General features: G+C 39.7%; 1 protein-coding gene across 3 annotated transcripts in view; it reads left to right on the top strand.

Moving 5' to 3' along the window:
* The window catches only part of bcl9 (BCL9 transcription coactivator), a 249,515-nt gene that overhangs the window by 46,219 nt on the left and 177,546 nt on the right, over positions 1-25,750 (top strand). For all 3 annotated transcript variants that reach the window (XM_060825939.1, XM_060825938.1, XM_060825941.1), the window contains one exon: positions 9,890-9,999. The gene's annotated coding sequence lies outside the window, so the exon portion shown is untranslated. The remainder of the gene's footprint in view (positions 1-9,889; positions 10,000-25,750) is intronic.

Genomic DNA, 25,750 nt, shown 5'->3' with positions numbered 1-25,750 from the left:
CGAATTTTTTAAAAAGATGACGCAATCCAGAAGTCATGATGACAGAAAGGAATTTAGACTTAAAGAAAGCAAATGTTGGAATCACTGGGTACTGCAAAAGCTATGGGCTGCAACAACATTTGGCAATAGAACTGAAGACTTGTGTTCCCGAATATGCCTGTCCCTGAGCCATGTTGTTCAAGTAGCTTCAACAAGGCATATCAGTTGTTATAGGGAAAGGCAGGAAAATGGGCACAAGGCCTGTCAGATCCACCATAATCCTATTGAATGGCAGACTAGGCTTGAGAGGCTGAATAGCCTACTGTTTTCCTTTTTTATGGTCTTCTTATGCAAGTGGTGCCTTTTGAGTGACCATATCAACGTTAATGTTCAGTTATATAGTCGATCTGAAGATTTGTCCTTTTACATCGTCAAACAAAAGTTTAATTGGTGAAGAAAATTGCTTAAATTGCTTTGCATATTCTGAGACTGACCTCTCTCAAATTCAAATGAAACATGCAATAGTTTTCAGTGAGGATCTGGGAATTAAGGAAAATTCTCTGTCAAATTTAAAGTTAAAGAAGAGAATCAAGCCAATTTTTACATGGCTAGTTCAGTGCATTATGTGATCAGACCAAAAGCTGAGGCAGAATTAGAGAGTGTCTTTAATAGGGGAGTTCTTGAACCTGTAAATGTGAGTGATTGGGTCATGCCTATCACAGCTGAAAAATGTGTTGCTGGAAAAGCGCAGCAGGTCATTCCTGAAGAAGGGCTTATGCCCGAAATGTCGATTCTCCTGCTCCTTGGATGCTGCCTGACCTTTTTCAGCTCTGATCTCTAGCATCTGCAGTCCTCACTTTCTCCTAGTTGATTCATGCCTATCATAACACTGATAGAACATAGAACAGTACTGCACAGGAACAGGCCATTCAGCCCATGATGTTGTGCCAAACATGACGCAAAATTAAACTAATCACTTCTGCTCACGGTCCATGTTCCTCCATTCCTTGTTTATTCATGTGTTTATTAAAAGCCTCTTAAACACCCCTATCATACCTCCCTCCATTACTATCCCTGGCAGCGCGTTCCAGGCTCTCTGCAAAAAAGCTTGCCCGTCACATCTCATTTGAACTTTTCCGTCTTACCTTAAATGCATGCCCTCTGGTATTTCAACTCTGAGTAAAAAGATTCAGAATGTCAACCATATCTATGCCTCTCATAATTTTATAAACATGTATCAGGTCTCCCCTCAGGGTCCGCCACTCCAGAGAAAACAACCCCAGTCTGTTCAGCCTCTCTTTATAGCTCATACCCTCTAATCTAGGCAGCATCCTGGTAAACCTCTTCTGCGCCCTGTCCAAAGCCTCCACATCCTTCCTGCAATGTGGTGACCAGAATTGAACGCAGTACTCTAAATGTGACCTAACAATAGTTTCATAGAGCTGTAATATGACATCTTAACTCTTGTACTCAAAGTCTGGACCAATAAAAGCAAGTATGCCCTATGCTTTCTTTACCATCCTATCTATATGTGTGGCCACTTTTAGGGAGCTATGGACTTGGACCCCAGGGTCCCTCTAAAGATCAATGCTGTTAAGCGTCTTGCCATCAAATGTTAAGAAAAAGTATACAGTTAATTTCCTCAAGTGGAACAACTCACACTTGTCCAGATTAAACTCCATCTGCCATTTGTCCGCCCATATCTGCAACTCGTCTATATCTGCAACTCATCTATATCTTGCTATATCCTTTGATAACCTACTACACTGCTCAAAAGAAAGTTGCATCATTATGCATCTGTAGTGATTTTAAGGTCACTATTAATTGTTTACTTTTAATTGATGACCTATTTGCTGGACTAGTTGGACATCAGCTTTTCAATAAAATTGACCTTAGACAACCCTATCTCCTGATGAATGTAGATCCTGAGTTACAGAAATACTTGATAACTGAAACACAAAGAACCATTCAAATACAGGTGACTTATATTTCGAATTGCATCTACATCTATGTTATTCCAATGTGCCATGGATCATATTTTAAGTGGATTGGAAGCAGTCCAGTGTTATCTGGATGATACTTTAGCCATGGGGAGAAATGCAAATGACCATTCCCACAACTGAGATGCTATCTGTTGTAAGGCTTTAAGATTATGGCCTAAGAATGAGGAAAGACAAATGTGAATTTGTTAGATCTTCCATCAAATAGTTAGGCTATGTCATCGATGCTAAGGAACTGTATAAGCCATCTTTAAAAGTAAAAGGTATAACTGAAGCACCAGCATCTAAAAATGTTGGCCAACTCTGATCCTTTTCGGGCTTGCTGAACTACTATGGCTAGTTTATCCAAAACCTTGCTCAATTTAGCATGCCAAAACAAGAATTAGAAATGGGGAGATCAGTGCAAAAGAGCCTTTACATCTGCCAAATAGAAAACGTCAGAAGACATGACTCATTCTGATCCAAAGTTACTGTTGCAAATAGCATGCCATACACCACTATATGGAGTGGGAACAGTTGTTTCTTGCACACCACCCAATGTTGAAGGGAAACCAATAGCTTTTGCATCAAGGTCATTAAACCAATCAGAAATGAACTATGCATATATGAAGAAAGTTTGAATGAGCAGCAAAAAGTCTGGTAACGGTAGGACAAGTTAGGAAATGCAGTAGAAATGATCACTAAGTTCAAAAATGATTGATATGGTACTTTGTTGCAAGATCAACCCCAGAATGAAGCCACATGTTACATTGGAGCTAAAATGATCTATATATGCAGAATGCCTCCTCTGGGGAAGGAGGTCATCATTCCACTACAGATAAGGAAATGAGTATTAATCAACAATACAAAGATTACTGCAGCATTTCAGAATTAAGGCAATAGCTACAGCTATAGTGGTCAGGACTTGACTGAAATTGAAGTGAAGGTGAGAATATGTGCACCTTGCACAAGTATTTACAACCTAACTCCATTAGTGCCATTACACCTATGAATAGGCCAGAAAGGACATATCAAATAATTTACATTGAATATGCTGGATATTTTGATGTTTTTCACATGGTCAATATAAATTTTAAATAACCTGAAATTGCTATCAAGAAATTGCCAGCACTTGAGAGAAGGCCATTAAAAGATTCGGGAGATTTTTGCCAGATTTGGTCATCTTGAAGAACTTTGGTAATAATTGTCCACAGTTTTTATCAAAGTTTACAAAATGCCGAAAGCAGAATGGAATTCAATGTGTCTGATCACCCCTTTAATCATCCAGATGCAGATGGTTTGGTAGAAAGGTTAGTTCAGCCAATGAAACATTTCTTGAGGGTAATTGAAGAGAAAGGATCGCTGTTCAAAAGACTGAGCTGAATTTTTTTTAACATACGGGGACACAACCCACTGGATAACTCAAAATTCTCTGGCATTGCTCATAGTAAGGTTTTGGTATGCACAACAGTAGATTTGCTGAAACCATTCGTGACACAAGACAGGAAACAACAGAATCAGGTTTTCCGAATGACAGAACAAGGTCCAATGCATTTTCCAAAAAGGTCAACAAGTGTTGGTGAGGAATTGGAGAGAGAAGTGGGTACCACCTGTCATTGTAGCACAGACTGGATTGGTTTCCAATAATGTACAGATAGCAGACAACGCAATATGACAATTTGTGCAGATCTACCGATCTGATTTAGAGCATCTGCAGTTCTTTCAGTTTTCATGCACACCTACTCTTGGCAACCAGAATGAATGTACCAGGAACAATAATGATAGAGCGTGGATATACCTAAGAACAAAAAAGTAACTGGACCGTCAGAAGAACATAGTAACATAGTAGAGAATATCACAACGTTGTGCAAACCTTGGAACATTCAGTTATCTCAGGAAAAGGCAATGACAGATGATGTCCCAAGCACACCTTAAACATCAGAGATTAAAGCTGAGGAAAATAAACAGATGCTGGAAGTGCATTGTCAGCTACAGAGGCATTGATATCCTCCAGAATGTCTCACCTACTGACTGTTGTAATTATGATTGTAAATATTGTGACTTTTTTTATTCCAAAAAACTAGGATGTAAAGGGTGCGGGATGTTGTGTATTTGGACGTTTATTGGACTGTCACTTGAAGAATCCAATCACGTGACACTCTGATGACTTCACATGCAGTTTTGAGGGAAACCGCTCAGTCTAACCTTGCTGCCTTGTAGAGTAAACATCTCCTTATAAAAGCTCTTTTTGTTTGAAACACCACAACCTTCTAGTTCATGAAATGTAAGTGATACATACAGAATATAAATGTTCGAGGTGATACTTTTAGCAAATTTGCAAGACACAGTAGAGACAGTATCTGACATTCAGTTACAAACAGCAGAATTGTGGCATTCACCATTGTTACTCTACAGAAACTGACAAAATCTTTGGTGGTTCAAAAAGGCAGAGTAGAAATCCAGAACTACTTATCATTTATTGTCGTCTATAAATCCATCTCTCAATTTGATGCATGCTGTTGAGGCTTTTACAACTGGAGGTCCATTTGAAATAATTAATTAAGTATTTTTCCACTTTAAAGCTGTTAGGTTTCCAAAGTTACTCTTTGTGATTAAAGTGTGACTGGGTTTGTAATGACTCAAGAACTTTTAGAATTTCAACTAAGCATCCTTGAAAAGCTCACTATATTATTGTACAGTGTCAAATTTCTTCACAGTGATTAAAAACTGAATATTATTTTATAAAACATGATTATTTTTATTTTGCTAAGGTTCCATTATCTTTATTGTAACTTCTACCTTAGGAGCTAAGCATTTGTCTTGCTGTCTGTGAATTAAAATTCAACGCGAGTGATTCTGGTTTTTACTATAAGTGATCACAATTTGATTCTGAAGAAGGGTCACTAGACTTGAAACATTAACTCCATTTCTCTCTCCATAGATGGTGCCAACCTGCTGAGTTTGTCCACTACTTGCTGTTTTAGTTTATTACAGTTACACTGGTTGTTTAGCTCCTTGCTGATAGAGATGCCAATGGATTCTCTTGAATTTGTCATTGATTTTAAACAGTTGTGCAGGAAGAAGGAAGCGTTCACATAATACAGCTGACAAACTCTTTATGAACACCATTCTTTAAGATGAGCAATGGGTGCCTTCAGAATCTGAGTCATTCTCTCAGTTTATCTCTGTTGAGACCATACATCAGTGATGAAGCGATTAAATAAATGAGGACAGGCGATAGTGATCAGTCTTTTCTCCTGCCACTTTGATATAGGGCAGCATTATACCCTTCTACACCAACACATTGGTCTGTCCAATGCCTCGCTGCCTGCTCCCAATCCCACCGCAGTTATACCAATGACTGGATAGAATGACAGAGTGCCAATTGAAGCTGTGAAGTGGACAATGAGTAGAGGCCTTATCTCATTCGTATAGTTTTTTGATGGACAGTGGGAGTGTCACACAGTGAAAGACCAGCTTAGTAGCTTTTCTTGTGCATATGGCTAGTGATCAGGTAGACGATTTGGGCTACAAAGAGATCCCCACCTTCCCCATCCCTAAGCATTGACCACCTTATCCTCCGGCTGTCCCATTCATAGTCGCTCAGATTCCAGTCTCCTACCATTTAATTGGCCATTACCACCACTTCATTGGAAAGACACCAATCATATTGAAAGGAACCAACACCTCCGATTGTCTAGTATATTTGAGGCAGGAGCACCTGATCCAGAAGGTTGGAATCACAACCTCCAGCCAACTAATAGCTGGTTCCTGGGGATGTTGGTCTTTATTTTTTCTGGTTCTCCAGCCCTTGACATTTTTATGCTCAATGGAGTCAGGAAATGCGATGCTTTGTATAATTTTGTCCAAATTTTGAGAGTATCCTAACAAATCTTACACTGACATTTGATGTAAAAATCTCTGACAAATCTGAAAATCAACCCTGGCCTTCAAAACTCTCTGAATGTTTGGTACTGGAGATGCATGATTGTAAGCCTGACTGGAATTGATGGGAGTATAATCCAATAATGTTGTACATATGGAGGTATAAATACATTGCTCAAAAACGCTATTTCATTGTTCTTCAGTAATTGAAATAGTGTATAAGATTGGAAGGTGGCTAATTATGAAGTCTGCCCTTCCCAGCATCCCATCTCCAGTCTTTGTGTTCCATTCGATTTCCATCAGTGGTTTTCAATAAAGTATTTGTGAGCTTTGTTATCGTTAACCAGTTGACCAATAATGTTGCGCTGAGGTGAAATAATCAAAGAGAGCTTTTTATATTTACAACGAGTCATCTAGTTCTATTAATTTTCTTTGGATGGTTTTGAATCATTTAACCCACGGAAAGTACATCAGAAGTGCCACTAAATACAAGAGGAGCTGGAATATTCTTGTGCAGACAGTTGCCCTTTTGTTTTATTCCATTGTTTTCCAGTTTATACTTTATATTTTCTTTCCATGAATCAAGACAGTTGAGCCTTGGTTTGTGAAGGAAGGGCAGTCTTTTCAAACTTCGAACATAGAACATGACAACGCAGTACAGGTCCTTTGACCCTTGATGTTACAACGACATGTGGAACCAATCTGAAACCTATCTATCCTACACTATTCCATTTTCACCCATATGCTTATCCAAAGACCATTTAAATGACATTAAAGTTAGCGAGTCGACTCCTGTTGCAGGCAGTGCATTCCAAGCCCCTACTACTCTCGAACAACGGGACAACATTTGCTATCCTCCAGTCTGCTGGCATTATTCCTGTAGACAATGATGACATAAAGATCAAAGTCAAAGGCTCTGCAATCTCCTCCCTGGCTTCCCAGAGAATCCTAGGATAAATCCCCACCGGCCCAGCGGATTTATCTATTTTCACACTTTGCAGAATTGGTAGCACCTCCTTGTGAAGCTCAATCCCGTCTAGTCTAGTAGCCTTTATCTCAATATTCTCTTTGATAACATTGTCTTTTTACAGTGTGAATACTGATGAAAAATATTCATTTAGCGCTTTCCCTATTTCCTCCGACTCCATGCACAACTTTCCACTACTATCCTTGATTGCTCGTAATCTTACTCTAGTCATTCTTTTATTCCTGATGTACCTATAGAAAGGATTAGGGTTTTCCTTGATCCTCTCTGCCAATGACCTCTCATGTGCCCTCCTGGCTCTTCTTAGCTTTCTCTTTAGGTCTTTCCTGGCTAACTTGTAACTCTGAAGTGCTCTGACTGAGTCTTCACATCTCATCCTAACATAAGCCTTCTTCTTCCTCTTGACGAGACGTTCAACTTCCTTAGTCAACCATGGCTCCCTCTCTTGACCACTTCCTCCAGGTACATACTGATCAAGAACATGTAGAGCTGTTCCTTGAGCCCATATTTCAATTATGCCTATCTCCTGCGATTTTCTTCCCATCCTTTGCATCCTAAATCTTGCCTCATCGCATCACAATTGCCTTTCCCCGAGCAATAACTCTTGCCCTGCATTATATACCTATCCCTTTCCATCACTAAAGTAAACATAACTGAATTGTGGTCACTATCACCAAAGTGCTCACCTACCTCCAAATTTAACACCTGTCCAGGTTCGTTACCCATTACCAATCCAATGTAGCCAAGCCCCTTGTTGGCTTGTCTACATACTGTGTCAGGAAAGCATTCTGCACACATTGGACAAAAACTGATCCATCTAAAGTACTTCAACTATAGTATTTCCAGTCAATTTTTGGAAAGTTAAAGTCCCCCATAACAACTACCCTGTTACTCTTGCTCCTATACAGAATTATCTTTGCTATCCTTTCTTCTACATCTCTGGAAGTATTTGGAGGCCTATAGAAAACTCCCAACAGGATGACCTATCCGTTTCTGTTTCTAATCTCACCCCATACTACCTCAGTAGATGAGTCCTCAAATGTCCTTTCTGCTACCGTAATACAGTGATACTGTGCTTGAATAACAATGCCACCCCCCCCACTTTGGTATCTTCTCTGTTCTCACTAAAACATCTAAATCCAGAAGCCTGCAAACAACCATTCCTGTCCCTTGTTGTGAAGGTGTAAGGGCCACTGTACCTATTAAGAGAGTTGAAGGGCTTAGCAAGCACACAGAATCCTGGAGAATTTACAATGTAACATTTGGTCCACCACCTAGAGTAACTGGGTTGCTATGAGACAAAAACAAATTCAAAATTAGCCAATCAGTTTAAATTATGCCCCAAAATACCAAACTCCAATCATGTTCGAATTTCATATTTTGACAATATTAAGACCAATGAAATGATCCGATGGTTTGGGGCATAAAACTAAAAAATAAATTTGCCAAAAGACCAACTGATGTAGGCTGCTAGTCAGAACTCTCTGAGAGGTACCTGTCTGGAAGAGTTTGCACAGTGAAACATCAACACATACCTGGAAAGCATATCTACAGAGGAAGATACAAAGAGAATATTCAAAGCTGACTGGTTTTGAAATTTAAATTTTTCTGTAAATATTATTTGGGGTTTTTATCGAACTAGTATTGTAGAGGGGAAGGTAAGAGCTAGGTAGAGGAATGAGTTGTAAACAGTTATCCTCTGTTAGATTTTAAAAAATAAAGTTGTTAATTTTTCCCTTAAATAATCACTTTTGGGAATAATTCTTTGTCTCTCAAATTTCAACAGATTACAGCAAGGGTTATATCTCTTTTCTGTGTTGCAGGTTTAAGTCAACATGGGGGTTTACCCTGTGTTGTAAAACCCTGCTCTATCCAAACTAAACTGGCAGTCACAAAATACCTTTTATAGTAATGTCTTTTGCTGTCAGTACAGGTCCTGAAGCGCCCACCATCCAGCAACTATTACTCTGCCAACTGGTTGCCCTGTTGAAAGCAGCTGTGCCATGCTCTGTGGCCAGCTTGCTTTTTTGCATATGGAAACATCTGTGTATAATTATGCTCGTGTGACTAATTACAATTTTTTTTTGCCATCCATAATTGAACAATAGTAATAAATTACTATTTCCTGAATGCAGAATAATTTATCCCTCCCATCTACATAAGTTATCTTTGTGCTTAATTTATATTTTGCAACATAAGTGTCAGTCTTGGGTGACTGCCAGTCTTTGCATCAGATAGATGCTCATTCCTCCGAGCCCAGTCTGCAGTGTTTTAACCTCCCCCTGATCTCTTGTGGAGATGATAAGCAGCGGTGACGGATTTTGGAGTTTTGTTCAAAGTTAGATAACTTGACTGTTTAATCTCTGTTCCTATACAACCCGTGGTGTAGGTAGACTGATACTAACTAAAACAACCTAATGGGCGCTGAATCCATCAGGCTGGAGTGCCAAGTCCCAGAAGGAAGCTACAGTTCTCCGATTCCTGGAGAGCTACAGCATCACTTATACTTGGTGACTTCTTTTTCCACTTTTCACTCCTTTGCTGGTTCCTTTCAGCTGTTTTTGAAGTATTGAGTTGTGTATAAATGAGTTATGATCGTTTGGAGTGCACTGTGCTGCTATCTATAAACCCAAAGACCTCAAATGTTTATTTAACAGCTTAAAAGTCTAACTGCAAATTTCAAAAACAGGATTTGCAAACCAAATAAAAACCAAAAAAACTGTAGATGCTGTAAAATTTAAAAATAAGTGAAGGAAGAGTCACCAAACCTGAAACGTTAACTTTGATTTCTCTTCACAGGTGCTGCCAGACCTGCTTTGCTTTTCCAACAGCTTCTGTTTTTGTTGTTGTTTATGATTTGCAAACCAGTATGTAATTGTTTGCAAATAAACCTGAAAATAAGGTGGCAAAAACCTTCTCACAGTGAAATCTGTCCAGGTCTGTGGGTCTGTGCAGATCTGTTTAATAACCCAAGATTAGTTACAACATAATAAATTGTGCGTGACCTTTCTCATACAATTTCATGAAAAGTGTAACTTGTGAAATCCATTTATATTTGCAGATTTATCATTCCTGCTCAACAAAATGCTTGCAGTTTCAAATTAAAAACGTGAAGAATTACCTGTGAAACACGCTGGGATGTCCCAAGGATGTGAAAAACACGATAAAAATGTAAGTTGTTTTTGTATTTAAATTCACACTGCATCTAACCGTATCTCCATTGCATTAGTGGCATATTTAGAAATTGCCAAAATTGAATCACAAACAGAAAAGAGTTTGAAAATATTTACCCTGTGTGGTATGAGTTTCAGACCTTTGATTTTAGTATATTCTTGTAAATGGTCCTATTATCTCCTGGTAAATGAACAGAAGGGACTTGGAAATGGGATTTCTATAGAGTTGCAATTTGAAGGTAGGCACATGCTGTCATCTTAACATGTATCATTGTGGTGAGAGTCTCATTGAGACCTTTGATCTTTCCCATTGGTCATTTGAGCACCAAATAATAATGACATGGAGAATGTTAAATAGATGTTGCCCAGTGGAAATCTGTTCAATAAAGATGTGATTGTATGTGCACACTTTCACTATAACTGCACCAGAAACCGTGCAGAGAAGGACATTTGACTTTTTCCTGGAATGAAGGACTTATGAAAAATGGTTGAATAGGTTGGGTCCACACCTAATTGAGTTTAGAAGAATAAGAGATGACTTTACTGAACCTTGTAAGGTCCTGACAGGACTTGATAAAACTGACAAGACGTTACTTTTTGTGGTAGCAACTAAAACCTTTCAAAAACATGAAGTCTCCTTTTTAGGATAGAGATGGGGAGAGATGTTTTACTCTTTGAGGATTGTTCCTCTGTAGAATTCTCTTCTGTAGAAAGCAGGGGAGGTTGGGTGGTTGAAATTTTTGGGGCTAGCTTAGATAGATTTCTGTTAGATAAAGGAATTAGGGTTTATGGGAGAGACAATCAATAAAATGGGTCTGAGAACACAACTAGATCAACCATGATCTGTTGAATGGTGGGAACAAACTGGAGGGGCTTTATGGTCTGCTCTCCCTCTTATGCCTTATGTTCCAACAATATATCAAACAAAAATACTGTCGATTTGCAGTTCAAGGTTTAATATATCAGATGCTGTAATGAGCATTCTAACATTATTTTGGAGAGTTGCTCTGCTTGCACACTGTTACTTCTGCAGACTTCATGGATAATTTCCTTGACACAAATTTTCAGGAAGCAGCCTTGCCATCAGGAAAGAAATAATGAGAATTTTACATGAGTGGGGCATTGCATAAGACATTTCCAGCTGTAAGGTCAAAAATGTGAGTGTATCCAATATTTCTGACATACACTTTTGACAACCACTTCCAGATGGGCTGAATGGCTTACTTCTGCTTCTGTGTGGATGAGACAGCTCATTGTATGTGGAATCAGTAAAATACTACTTGTTGTGCCCTATAATGCCTTTCATCCAGCATCTGTGTGTGTTATTTTGAGTTGACAGTTTAATTCCGTTGGATCTGTGCTCTTGTGGCTCACATCTTTTAAACACTATTTCTTGTCAGGATGTAGGCACTACAAATAAGATGTTATTTTGTTGTCTGTACTTAGTTAACCTAAGAATAGGAAAAGTCAGCTGAGCCCTCCTGTTTACAAGTTGCAGATCCACGTGGATGAGGTACTGCTGTAATGCTATCAGGTGGAGAGTTATACAATTTTGATTGAGTGACAACAAAAAATCTGATTTGTTGTATTTATTCCCACAGTTAATACTTGTGATCCGTGGGTGTGGGTAGCCTCGTTTCATTATGTGGATTGTGGAAGTCCATAAAAAGGACTACCTGTGCGCAAGCACATTATCAGTGGTTAGAAAGTTTGGAGAAGCCCAGTGGCTCAGTATGTATAATGTGGTCTTTATCATATTGGCAAGAAGTCATGAGTGGTATGCCAAAGGGATCAGTGCTAGGGTCTCAACTATTTGCAATTTATATAAATTACTTGGATAAAGGGATGGAAGTTATGAAAACCTTATTTGTTGTTGACACAATGATGGATAGGAAAGAAAGTTATCAAGGGGACATTATGAACCTAAAAAGTTATATAGTTAGGTTAAATGACTGAGCAAAGATCTGGTAAATGGTATATTGTCCATTTTGGCAGGAAGAGCAAAAAAGAAGTATTTTATCTAAATGGTAAGAGATTGTAGAGCTCTGTGATGCAGAGAGATCTGGGTGTCCTTGTGCATGAATTATGTAAGGTTAGTATGCAGATATAGCAGGCTATGTTAGAAAAGCTAATAAAATTTATTGTGAGGGGAATTGAATATCAACATTATGCCTCAACTACACAGACTACTGGTGAGATCACATCTGGACTACTGTGCAGAATATTGATCATCTTATCTGAGGAAGGATGTAAATGAATTGGAAGCAGTTCAGAGAAGGTTTACCTAGAATTGATAGATTATCTTTATAATGAAAGATTAGAAAGGTTAGGCTTGTATCTTTTTCAGTTTAGAAGAGTAAGAAGCAACTTGATTGAAGTATAGAAGATGCTGAGAAGTATTGATGTGGAGTAGATGTTTCCGTGCTCATGGAGAGAATCTAAAACTAGTAGTCACTGTTCAAAAGTCAATGGTCACTCATTTAAAACAGAGATGAGGTAAAATCTTTTCTCACAGAGAGTCATGTGTCTCTTCCTGAAAAAGAATGGAAGAAATGTCTCTGAATTCTTTAAGGTGGAAGTATATAGATTCTTGATAAGCAAGGAGGTGAAAGATTATTGGAAGTTAGGTAAAAATATGGAGTAATCAGGTCAGCTGTGATCTCATTCAATGGTTGATCAGGCTCAAGGGCTGAGTGTTCGATACCTGATCTGGCTTGTTACATTTATGTATCAATGTAAACTGTCATGTCAGGATGCTGCAAATTTCCTAGTACTTCACTCTAATTTCTAAAGGATGAAGATAAGAAAACAACAACTTATTTTACAAACAATGTTTTGCCATTTGTGCCTCCAATGTGTATAAATTATATATTTGAGTAATACGCTTACTTGGATTTATGAACATTTGGATATCATGTGGACACTGAGGATAGCAGGGTTTGTCGGAGCCAAGGAAAAATAATTCACAATTTCACTTGTTAGGAGCTAACTCCTCCAAAAAGGCACTAAAGAAAGGATCAACATGATCATTGATATGTCATCCACTACATCACTAGGAATTTATAGAATCATACAGTACAGAAGTGGACCTTTGGCCCTTCAAGTCTATACCACCAAATTGCATTACTACCTACATTAGTCCCATTTACCTGCACAAGCCCATAGTCTGGAGTGTTATGATACTTTATGTGTTCATCCAAGTACTTTGTAAAGGTTCCTGCCTCAATTACCTTCCCAAGCAGTGCATTCCAGAACTCCACCAGCTTTTGGGAGAAGAAGTTTTTCCTCAAAACCTTTCTAGACCTTTTACCTTTCACGTCAAAATTATGCATTCTTGTTATTGACTGGGGGGAGCTGCTGCTTTATTCACCTGTACATGTTCCTCATAATCTTACATAGCTCTATCAGATCTCTTTCGACCTCCTCTGCTCCAAAGAAAATAAACTGAGCTTATCCAGTCTCATTATTGCTTATGCCAGCTGGACAGAGGTGGCATCGACATCAACTTCCTCATCTTCAGGAAGGCAGAACATTATCACAAAATATTCCATATCCTTAGCAGGGTAACATGTTTTGGTAATATGCACACTATTACATAATCAGATAACTACTCCTCCCTAGTCATTCTGCAGCACTCTGAGTAGCGAAGTCCAGTACAAGTTAGAAGAATAATATTTCACAGCCTTCAAACATAAGATTAAGTTCATAAACTCCAGACCATGCGCTCTGACTTCTATATCGATGACAGTGCCTTCCATTCACCCACTCTCCCCTAGTGTATTATTTATATAAATTTGCTCTTAGCAAAGCTGGCCTATTATGTGCTATTCATACTGACTATTACATGTATTTTGAATCCATATTGCTCTTTGAAGACCATGAACACTCCTTTGTCTTTTGTTCTGGGCACCCTCACCATCTGTTGCACTTGCTTTTTCTCTCACTTTTGTCAACAGCATTAAAAAACACCATTTCATTTTCTGTTGTGAAGAAGTGTCATACTGAACTCAAAATGTTAACTCTGTTTCTCTCTCCATTGTTGTGACTAGACCTGCTCAGTTTCTTCAGCACTTTCAGCTTTCAGTTCAGAATATCCCTTCTTCCATTTGAATGGTCTCATTCCACATGTTTCTTACTTCATTTCTGCCTTGGACTTGGTACATTCCATAACTGCTTGCCCTATCCTCATTTACTGCATATTGTTGCAGAAGAAGTTTGTGGACATTGGCAATCTCAAGCAGCTCATCTGCTTTAAGGTGAGGAACATTGAGCTTGTGTGGAGGCATGGAGTACTAGTTGCATGGTATTGTTATCTCTCAGGACAGTGCTATTTACCAGGCTCAGCCATCGCTACATATCCTTACACCATTGGCACATGGGGAGCACTGACAGATTTATGTGGGTAACAATTACTAAATAGGTGAAACCAAACGAAATGCACCATCTCTTATATGTGTCCAACTCTGTTTTTGTCTTAAGCTACTAATGAATGTAATGTATTTATAAACTGCCTTTGTAATAGATTATTCCATATATCGACTCTCACAATGAACTGCTTTCTTCTATATGTTCTATACAATCCAAATAATGGATGATTTACCTTCACAGTTAGATAATGTCTTATTCCACATATACATTTAGTGAGTTTTCGGAAGATTTGTAGCTCAGGTTAAGGCTCAGAATGTAGGTTTGTACGCTGGGCTAGAAGGTTCATTTTCAGATGTTTCGTCACCACACTCGGTAATATCTTCAGTGAACCTCTGGATGAAGCACTGCTGGTGTTTCCTGCTTTCTATTTATATGTTTGGGTTTCCTTGGGTTCGTGATGTTTCCTGTGGTGATGTCATTTCCTGTACTTTTTCTCAGGGGTGGTAAATAGGACCTAAGTCAATGTGTTTGTTGATAGAGTTCTGGTTGGAATGCCATGCTTCTAGGAATTCTTGTGCATGTCTCTGTTTGGCTTGGATGGATGTGTTATCCCAGTCAAAGTGGTGTCCTTCCTTATCTGTCTGTAAGGATACTAGTAAGAGAGGGTCTTGTCATTTTGTGGCTAGATGATGTTCATGTATCCTGGTGGCTAGATTTCTGCCTGTTTGTCGAATGTAGTGTTTGTTACAGTTCTTTGCAAGGTATTTTATAAATTACATTAGTTTTGATTGTTGTCTGTATAGAGTCTTTCAAGTTCATTACTTGCTGTTTTAGTGTGTTGGTGAGTTTGTGGGCTACCATGATACCAAGGGGTCTGAGTAATCTGGCAGTCATTTCTGAAATGTCTTTGATGTAGGGGAGAGGGGCTAGGGTTTCTGGATGCATTTTGTCTGCTTGTTTGTTGCTGAAAATTGGTGGACTGTGTTCATTGGGTACCCATTCTTTTTGAATACAATACAGAGGTCAACATATGTAGTTTATCAATAATAGATAGTAAATTTAGCCTTGGTTCGAACATGGATAAAGAAGCTGAACTCCAAAGATATGAAAGTGACTTGCCTTGACATCAAAGCAGTATTTGACCAAATGGAGCATCTAGATAGCTGAGCAGAACTGGAGTCAGGGAGAAATCTCGCCACTAGTTGAAGCCATGTGTGGCACAAAGGAAGATAGTTGCAGTTGTTAGAGATCTGTCATCTGAGCTCCCAGCTGTCTCTGCAGGATTTCCTCAGGGTAGATATTTTCAAATCAATCTGTTCAGAAATTCTAATACGCACTTCTACATCTTGAATCCAGGACTTCAGGGTCAGAGATGGGGCACTACCACCTCATCACAAGACCCCTTAGTTCCTCATGGTAGTATCACAGGTCAAACCATTTTAAGCTGATTTCCACCACCATGAGATCAAAAGGGGAGACTTTGGTCCATTGATTGCACAATGTTCAGCACCATTCACCACTCCTCAGATCATCCGAGAATCCTTACAATGTGGAAGCAGGCCATCCACCCCAGTTAGTCTACACCAATCCTCTGAACAGCATCCCATCCAGACCCACTCCAACTTTGTAACCCTGAATTTTCCATGGCTACTGCACCTAAGCCACTACATCCCTGGACGTTATGAGTAACTTAGCACAGCCAATCCACCTAACCTGCAAATCTTTGGACTGTGGGAGGAAACCAGAACACCTGGATGAAACTCATGCAGATATGGGGAGAATGTGCAAACTCCAAACAGTTACCCAAAGGCAAAATTAAACCTGGGTCCTTGATGCTGTGAGGTTGCAGTGCCAGCCACCATGCTGAAAGTGTGTTGCTGGAAAAGCGCAGCAGGTCAGGTAGCATCCAAGAAACAGGAGATTCGACGTTTCAGGCATAAGCCCTTCTTCAGGATTCCTGAAGAAGGGCTTATACCCGAAATGTCAAATCTCCTGTTCCTTGGATGCTGCCTGACCTGCTGCGCTTTTCCAGCAATACATTTTCAGCTCTGATCTCCAGCATCTGCAGACCTCACTTTCTCCCAGCCACCATGCTGACCACAATACCCAAGCAAAACATGTTCAAGTGCACCATGAAGTAGATGACATCCAAGCTTGGGCTAATAAGTAGCAAATAACATTTGTGCTAAGCAAGTGCGAGGCAATGATCACATCCAGAAAGACAGAATTTTAAAAAAAATCACCCCTTGACATTCAATGGCATTATCATCACTGAATTTCACGCAAACAACACACTAAGACTTACAATTGACCAGACATTGGGCAAGCCTGTAGACGTTGTGGTGACCAGACTGGATTGGAGGCTAGGAATCATACAGTGAGCAAGTCATCTCCAGTCCACAATCTAAAAGGCATGAGTCACAGAATCACAGAATTAAGCAGAAGGCAGCCATTTGGTCCAGCATGTCTGCATCTGCTTTGTTATTAAGAGCCAATCTCCTGCCTCCTCCTCATATCCCTCCTCACCTTTTCTACTCACTTTTAATGCTACTTTTAATGTCTCAGTTGAACCTGCCTCCATCAGATTTCCAGGCAGTTCATTCCATACCCTACATACTCGCTCACATCGCCTTGCTTCATTAGCACATCGTTTTATTCCATCTTATTCTTGTTTCTTTTACAAGCCCACTCAATCAGATCTCCTCTCAGCCTTCTTCTCTCCAAGGGAAAGCAGGCTTGACTTTTTATGACCAATTTCTCCACAATTTCTACTCTCGGATCCTTGGATGTATCTCACCTGGGCCCAGTACCTTATTAACTTCAAGTGTCAACAATCTATCCAATCTATGCATGATGGCATAGTGGTTAGAACTGCTGCCTCACAGCACAGGTATGGGGGTTCAACCACATCCTTGGGGATTATCTGTGTGCGGGTTGCACATTCTATGATGGTGTGGATTTCCTCCAGGTGCTCTGGTTTCCTCTCACAGTCTAAAGATAGGTAGGTTAGATGGATTGGCCTTGTTAAAATTTGACAGTGCAGTGTTGGAAAAGCACAGCAGGTCAGACAGCAGCCAAGAAGTGGAGGAACTGATGAAGGGCTTCCTGATCCTGCTGAAGGACATATGCTCGAATGTTGATTCTCCTGCTTCTTGGATGCTTCCTGACCTGCTGTGCTTTTCCAGCCCTACACACGCGACTCTGATCTCCAGCGTCTGCAGTCCTCACTTTCTCCTTGTTAAAATTTGCCCTGTAAAATCCAAGCATGTGCCAGCTAGATGAGTTAGCCATGGGAAAAGTCCCATGCGGAGTTATGTGAGGTTGGGAGGTGGGTCTGCTTAGGATGCTGTTCAGATGGTCAATGCAGACTCAATGTTCTGAGTTGGCTCTTTCTACTCTGTAGAGATTCCATGATTCCACTCCCTTTTGTAATTTCTAATCCTTTTAATGACAGAATTTCCTACTCTGTCACCGTGACCATGGCAGCATATCTTCTTATGTAAAGATAGAAGCAAAGTATTTACTTAATGCTCAGCTCTACCTTGCCTTCACCTGTAAATCCCCCTTTTAAAAATTTTTGATTGGCCTTACTCCTCCTCTAACCACCCTCTTAATGCTTATATGACTGCACAAGTCTTTATAGTCAAGTGTGTGATGGAATACTCACTACTTGTCTGAATGAGTGCAATTCCAACAATGCTCTAGAAACTTGACATAATTTAGGTTAGATTATTTACTGGGTGGAAACAGGCCCTATAGGCCAGCAAGTCCACACCAACCCAGACATTTAGCCCTTCACCTAACACTACAGGCAATTTAGCACGGCCAATTTGTCCATTTTTTGACTGTGGGAGGAAACCAGAGCAAACCCACACAGACACAGGGAGAACATACAAGCTCCACACAGTCAGTCGCCTGAGGAGGAATTGAACCCAGGTTCTCTGGCGCTGTAAAGCAGCAGTGCTAACCACTGTGCTACCGTGCCGTTCACTTCATTGACGTCACATTCACCAAATACAACATCCATCAATGACAGCAATGTATATAAATTGCAAGATGCACTGCAATTACTGTCTAAGGCTTCTTTGACAGCACTTTCCAAACCTGCCTAGAAGGACAATGGTAACATGGGAATGACACTGCCTGCAACTTTCCTTTCAAGCCACATGCAGACTTGGAATTTTATCTTCATTCCATCTCTGTTGCTATATCAAAATCCTGGAACTGTCTTATTGAACTGTGGATATACCTGCAGCAAGTGTACTACAATAGAATAAGAAGATAGCTCACCACCACTTTCCCGGAGATCCATTACAGGAAAGACAGGAGAATTTACAATCGGGAATAGAGAAGTGACAGAGAAAGTAATTTGTGTCTGTCTTGACATGAGAAGGGTACCTGAAATAATTAAAACTCAAATGTCTACTGAGAGTATGAAATTGTAAAAAAGTTGCTATTTACAAAAAAGTGATATTGGAGAAGCTACTGAGATTTTCTGGTCACCTGTTCAAGGAAGGATATGCCCGCTAAGTGGGAATGCAGCAGATGTTCATCAGACTTGGAATGGTGAAACTGTTCAATGAGGAGATGGGCTGTACTTTATGCACTTGAGAAGTGCAGTGGGACGATGAGGGAGATGGGAACCACTCAGTGGTTGTGGTACATGTTGGTACCAATGACATAGGTAAGAAGAGGGATAAGGTCCTGAAGGTTGAATTTAGGGAGTTTGGAGCAAGATTGAAAGCCAGGACCTTAAAGGTAGCAATTTCCAGATTATTACCTGTGCTATGTGTGAGTGAGATAAGGAATTGGCAGATTAGGCAGTTTTTGGTCATCATTTATACAAATGATTTGGATGTGAACATAATGAGTAGATTTGCAGATGACACCAAAATTAGAGGTGTAGTGGACAGCGAAAAAGGCTACCTCCGAGTACAATGGGATCTTGATCAGATGGGCCAATGGGCTAAGGATTTGAGATGAAGTTTAATTTAGATAAATGTGAGGTGCTGTATTTTGGAAAAGTCAATCAGAGCAGGATGTATACACTTGCTGAACAGAGACCTTAGAGTGCAGGTTCATTGCTCCTTGAAAGTGAAGTTGCAGGTATAGAATAGTGAAGTAGGTGTTTCGTATGCTTTCCTTTATTTGTCAGAGCTTTGAGTATAGGAGTTGGGAGGTCATATTGCTGCTGTACAGGACATTGGTTAGGCCAGTTTTGGAATATTATGTGTGATGCTGGTCTCCCTCCTAACAGGAGGATTTTGTGAAACTTGAAAGGGTTCAGGATTGGAGGATTTGAGCTGGAGGGAGAGGCTGAATTGGCTGGCGCTGTTTTCTCTGGAGTCTCGGAGACTGAGGGGTGACCTTCTAGAGGTTTATAAAATCATGAGGGACATAGGTAGAGTAAATAGACAAGATCTTTTTTTCCTGGGGTGGGGAAAATCCAGAACTAGAGGGCATAGGTTTAAGGTGAGAGGGGAAAACTTTAAAAGGGACTTAAGTGGCAACTTTTTCATGCAGAGGGTGTTGCGTGTATTGAATGAGCTGCCAGAGGAAGTGGTGGACGCTGGTACAGTTACAGCATTATAAAAGGCATCTGGATGGGTATATGAATAGAAAGTATTTGGAGGGATATGGGCCAATTGCTGGCAAATGGGACTAGATTAGATTAGAATATCTGTTCGACATGGACAAGTTGGACTGAAGGGTCTGTTTCTGTGCGGTACACCTCTATGACATTATATTATGTGGCTGTGGGAATGGTGTAGGAGGGATGGCTAGAGATTTCTGAATAATTGGGACCATTTCTGGGGAAGGTGGGACCTGTTCAATGGGGACGGTCTTTATCCAAACAGTGACAATATTCTTGCGGGTGGTTTTGCTAGCACTGTTGGGTGGACTTTAAACTAGTTTGGGAGGGGGATGAAGGGGAGGCTCTGAGTTAACTCGCGTGGGTCAAGGTTTAAGGAAAGAGAGTCAATAAAAAGCAAGAAACAGCTGAGCAGTGTAGCACTAAGATGAATGGAAACCAGGTAGTGAAAGAAAAAATGAGAATGTTTAAAAATAAAGGTTATTCTGGTGTGATGTAATGATTCAAAAAGAAGGTATATAAACTAGCATAAAGGCACTTTACCTGAATGCTCGTACCATTTGAAATAAGATAAATGAATTGTTGGCATTAATCATCCCGAACGGTGATGATTTAGTGGCCATTATAGACACGGTTTACAGGATGATCATGGCTGGGAATTAAATATCCAGGGCATCAGACTATTCTGAAGGACAGACAGAAAGGAGAGGGAAGTGGTGTAGGTCTGATATTTAAGGATGACAATAGGGTGGTAGGGAGAGATGATATCGATTCAATGGAGAAAAAGGTTGAACCAATGTGGGTGGAAACTAGAAATAGTAAATGGAAGAAGTCACCAAATGATAACATCACAGTGGGGCAGGCAATAAACAAAGAACTAACTGATGCAAGTCAAAATGATATGGCAATTATCATGGGGAACTTTAATATTGGATGGTCAAACCAAGTTGGTCAAGGCAGTCTTGAGGAGGAATTCATAAAGTATCTGTGATAGTTTCCTTGAATAATATATATTGGAACTTACAAAGGAGCAAGCTTTCCAAGATCTGGTCCTATGTAATAAGGCAAGAATAATTAGTGATTTCATAGTTAGGGATCCTCTCAGAAGGAACGATTACAGTATGGGTTGAATTTAAAATACAGATGTAGTGTGAGAAGGTAAAATTCAATAACGTGTTTTGTGCTTAAACAAAGGAGATTATAATGGGATGAGAGAGGGGTTGACTGAGGTAAACTAGGAGCAAAGACTATACGGTGAGACAATTGAAAAACGGTGGAGGACTTTTCACAGTGTTCAGCAAAAGTGTAAACCAATGAAAAAGAAGAAATGTAGGAAAAGAGGCAATTAACTGTGAATAATGAAGGAAATAAAGGAGGGCAACAAGTTAAAAGCTAATGCATATGAAGTGGCAAAGATTAGTGAAAAATTAGAGGATTAGGAAATATTACAGATCAGCAGAAAGCCTGTAAAAGCTACAAAAATGTAAGAGAGAAATGTAAGAAGTAGATTGTGACAGTAAACTAGCTCAGAATATAAAAACAGAAAGCCAAAGTTAGTACAAATATATAAAGCAACAAAGAGTAGCTAAGGTAAACATTGGTCCTTAAGAGGATGAGAAGGGGCAATTTAAAAATGGGAAATGAGGAAGTGGCTGAGGTATTGAACAGGTATTTTGTATTGGTCTTACTATGGAAGGCATAAATAACATGCCAATAATTGATGATAAGGAGGCTATGGCAGGTGAGGACCTAGAAGCAATCATCAAGAAAGAGGTAGTCTTGGGCAAGCCAATGGGGCTAAAAGTAGACAGCTTTCCTGGCCCTGATGAAATGCATCCCAGAATACTAAAAGAGATGGCAGGGGAAATAGCAAATGCGTTCATGGTAATTTATCAAAATTTGCTGGATTCTGGAGTGGTTCTGGTGGATTGGAAAATCGTAAATGTGTTTAAAAAAAACCACTGTTTAAAAAAGGAGGTAGACAACAGGCAGGTAAAAATGACTTAACTCCCATGGTGGGGAAAACAATTGAATCTATCATTCAGGAAGGAATAACAAGACATTTAAATGGAAATTGTCCCTTTGGGCAGATGCAGAATGGGTTCATGAAAGACTGTCATGTTTAACTAATTTACAGGAATTCTTTGAGGACATTACAAGCATGGTAGACAATGGGGAACTGATGGATGTGGTGTATTGGATTACTATTTTTGGAGCAAAGGAGATTGAGGGGCGATTTGGTAGTAACATACATTATTAAGACAGGCTTTGGTAAGGTAGATAAAGAAAGGTTGTTCCCATTATTTAGTAGTACAAGGACTAGGAGTTTGGTGAAACGTGAGGATGAACCTATTATGCAGAATTCTGTCTCTATGAGAGTGATAGAGGCTGAGATGATGAATAATTTCAAAAGAAAATTGGATAGGCAATTGAATGAAATAAACAAGTTGGGCTATAAGAATATAACAGGTGAATGGAACAGCTTTCTTTGTCCAGAACCAAAAAGGACTTAATGGACAAAATGACATCCTTTTTTGCTGGATGGAGAGCTGCCCTGTGGTTGTGAAAAGGGCTCCAGGAACTAAAATCCAGATGTCTCATTCTGAGCATATTTTTGCAGGGATGGAACAGAGGCAAGCACTAAATAGCAGATCCGTGGTTCAAACAGTCATAGAGATTTACACTACAGCGAAAGCACTTCAACCACTATATCCACGCTAGTCAAAAACAACCACCTAACCATTCTAATCTCATTTTCCAGCACTGTCTTTAACCTTGTATGCCTTGGCATTGCAAGTGCACATCTAAATAATGGTAAATGTTATGAGGGTTTCTGCTTCTATTGCCCATATAGACAATTCCCATCATCTTTTGGCTGAAAACGTTTTTCCTCATATCTCCTCCAATCCTTTTGCCTTAAATCACATGGTCATTGTTCCCTCTGTCGAAATGAAATGTTTCTTCCTGTCTACCCTAACTATGTCCCTCAATTTTGTACATCTCAATCATGCTCCCTCTCAGTCTCTTCTAAAGGGGACAACTCTAGTTTATCCAATCCCTCTTAATAACTAAACTCACCAATACAGGCAACACCCTAATAAATCTCCTCTGATCCCTCTCTAGTGCTATCACATCCCTCCTATAATATGTTTTCTAGAATACAATGCTTCAAGTTGTGGCCTAATCAACATTTTACACAGTTCCAGCATGACCTCCCTGTTCATAAACTCTATGTCTTGACTAATAAAGGCAAGTATTACATATTCTTTATTTAGCACTTTATCCACCAGTTCTGACAACTTAAGGAATCAATGTACTCAAACATTAAGGTCCTTCTGATCCTCACTGATTGGCAAGTTCCCACAGTTCATTGTGTAATCCCTTGTCTTGTTTATCCTTCCCCCAAGTGCATCACCTCACATTTATCCAGATTGAATTCAATTTGTCATGACGAGCTCATCTGACCAGTCTGTCTATGATCACTATTTACTACACCACTAATTTTTGTATTTTCTACAAGCTTACTAAGCAACCCTCCATGTTCAAGTCTAAACCACAACAAGCGTACCAACACTGATCCCTATGGAATCCACTGGACATAGACTTCAAGTTGGAAAAACAGTACTCAATCATCATCAACAGTACTCGATCAATTAAGTTGATCAAAAATGATTTACCATTAATAGTTATGGGTGTAACTTGCCACATTGACAACAATAGCTGCTTCCAGTCTGATCTAACTTTTTTTAGCCAGGAGTGGGCAACTTAATTTGGACAGCTCAGACCTTGTCGGAGCAGGTCTAATCTTTGTGAAGTCTTTTGGAGAAGTCTTAGTGAGTCACAAACTCACTAAGATTAATATCTTAGTTAGGATGTTAAACACAAACCCTTCCAAAACAGCATTGGGAAACAGTTTGAAATCCATCATCAATAACTTCAAAATTTATCAAATCAATTTTTTTCTGCTCCCATATGAGGTCTACGGTACAATATAGCTCGTATTGCTCTTTTCTCTGCATTGATAACAGAGTCACTGCCCTTATTTGTTCAGGTTTTCCATCTAGATCTGTGGCTATCTCATCATTTTGTCATTGTGACTGGAAACAGTTGCAATTTTGCCTTGTATAATCTTTCATTTCTACAGTAGCAGGGACTGGATAATTCAAAGCCATACTCACTCACTGACCTATTAAAAGTTGCAGACTGATTATTATCATGTAGCTTTCAGAATATTTCGCACACACAATTTCAGCTTCACAGTTCTGACACCATGAGTGGAATCTTAGGTTTGAACATCATGATCTATGGGAAATTTGTAACAGAATCGGGCAACGAACCAGTGAGGGCCCTTTCGACATTGGGAACAACACAATCTATCTTTAATGCTTTCCACAAGTGCATGACAAAATTTTTGATAGGTAGTGGAGAGATGGCAGTTGACATGGATTATGCTTATTAAATGCTTTGTTGACAGGTTATCTCACTTCATTAATATTCAGATTCTCATCTTATCAAATTTGCCAACAAGCTTAAGCTTGGGAAGCATTGACAATGAAACCAGAGTGAGAAATGGACCAATTCAGTTCACTACTAGCTCCAAGTGACCTCCATGTTGCAAACTCTCATGGAGTTCATAATCAGAGGGTCATATGACATAGAAACAGATCCTTTGACCCATTATCTTTAGGTCATTAGTTAAAAATCACACAACACCAGGTTATAGTCCAACAGGTTTAATGGGAATTACTAGCTTTCGGAATGCTGTTCCTTCATCAGGTGGTTGTGGTGTACTCCAAACATCTGCACTTAGTTTATAATCTACTTTGCCCTGGTATTTGAAGTGCTGATCTAGATGCTTCAATGTTATGAGAGAATCTGTCTCCATCACCGTCTCAAGCAGCATATTCCATATTTCAATCTGTGGCCTCATAAATGTTTTATAAACTGTAGCAAGATTTCCTTGCTCCAATATTTTATACCCTAGCTAATGAAGGCAAGCATCCAGTATGACTTTTTCACCATTCTGTCTACCTGTGCTGAAACCTTCAGGGATCAATGGACTCTTGCACCAAGGTCCATTTGTTTCTTTGGGACGTATCATTCATCACGCAAATCCTTTCCTTATTAGACGTCACAAAATATATCACCTCATACTTAGAACTGGGCATCAACATCTCAGGGCATGGTCCAAGAGCTCCAGTGATATGCACCCCATGTCCATGGACATTAGTAACCATCATGTCTCAGACTTTAAATACCTCAATGGCACATCTCTGAGCACTTACAGGATGCACCTGCACTTCAATGTTGCACTGGCAATTATCACTGTAATTCTGTAGCAAAGACATTGCACAATCAGGGACAAGCACCTAGTTCATGGACTGAATCAGGCTACAACTCTGGGTTCTTCACCTGCTGTCATAACACTCACTCACTGAATGCACCTGGATGTTCATAGCATTGCTGCATTGATCTGCCTGTTTGAGCTTTGCCATTCAGCCAGAGATAACGGGCTTCCAGTATTGCTGTATGACCATGCCATTTAGTGCAGTCATAAAGACAGGAAATTTGTCATAGTTGTCAGTGGACCTCAGTCACATCAAGGGAGAATAGCCTTTGCTCATAATGTCCCGGTACAGTAAGTCAAAGGCAGTGTCTGAAACTGGAGGTTGTAGTGGGCAAAGGTAAGTGAAAGGTAGAAAGTAGGAGCATTTGATGAAGGAGTTATTGTTTAAGGATAAGGGGTAAATCTTTTAGAACTCAGATGAGGAAAAATTTCTTCACCCAG

The sequence above is a fragment of the Hemiscyllium ocellatum genome, chromosome 6, assembly GCF_020745735.1.
Source record: "Hemiscyllium ocellatum isolate sHemOce1 chromosome 6, sHemOce1.pat.X.cur, whole genome shotgun sequence".
Lineage (NCBI taxonomy): Eukaryota > Metazoa > Chordata > Chondrichthyes > Orectolobiformes > Hemiscylliidae > Hemiscyllium > Hemiscyllium ocellatum.
Note: the sequence above shows the minus strand (reverse complement) of the source record. Positions and strands in the feature narration are given on the sequence as shown.